Source organism: Fulmarus glacialis, unplaced genomic scaffold (genome assembly GCF_000690835.1).
Source record: "Fulmarus glacialis isolate BGI_N327 unplaced genomic scaffold, ASM69083v1 scaffold3762, whole genome shotgun sequence".
Classification (NCBI taxonomy): domain Eukaryota; kingdom Metazoa; phylum Chordata; class Aves; order Procellariiformes; family Procellariidae; genus Fulmarus; species Fulmarus glacialis.
In genome coordinates, this window is record NW_009195768.1 from 20997 (window position 1) to 21462 (window position 466).

Consider the following 466-nt stretch of genomic DNA (forward strand, 5'->3'; position numbering starts at 1 on the left):
GGTGCAAGTATCTAATTATAAACGGACCAACAGAGCTAATTCTGCACCACTCCCGAGGGAAAAACGCCCTCTTGGCCTGTTGCTGCACCTGACCAAGACCAACTGATTTCTTGAAGACTCGTCAGTGTGTGGGTCACAGCCACAGTAACAGCCCAGCGGCTGGGGACAGTCCCCCGGGGCCAGCCGTGCTCTGGTCACACCGGGCGGCCGGATCGGCAAGGTGGCCTCCCCGTCTGACAGCCTCCGCTTGTGCGGGGCAGCAGGCAATGTGAACGGGAGGGATGGCCACGGTTATTTTGCCTTTGGGGTTGAAACATCTTCACCCAGCCCTACAGGGCTTTAAAACTCCTGCCTTGCTTGCTACAGCAGCCATTTGCCTTGTGGGGGTCTGAGCATCTGCCCCTTGCCTGGTGTGGGCGTGATGGGCAGGGCTGGCTGCTCTGCTGGGAGAGGGAGAGGAGGGGAA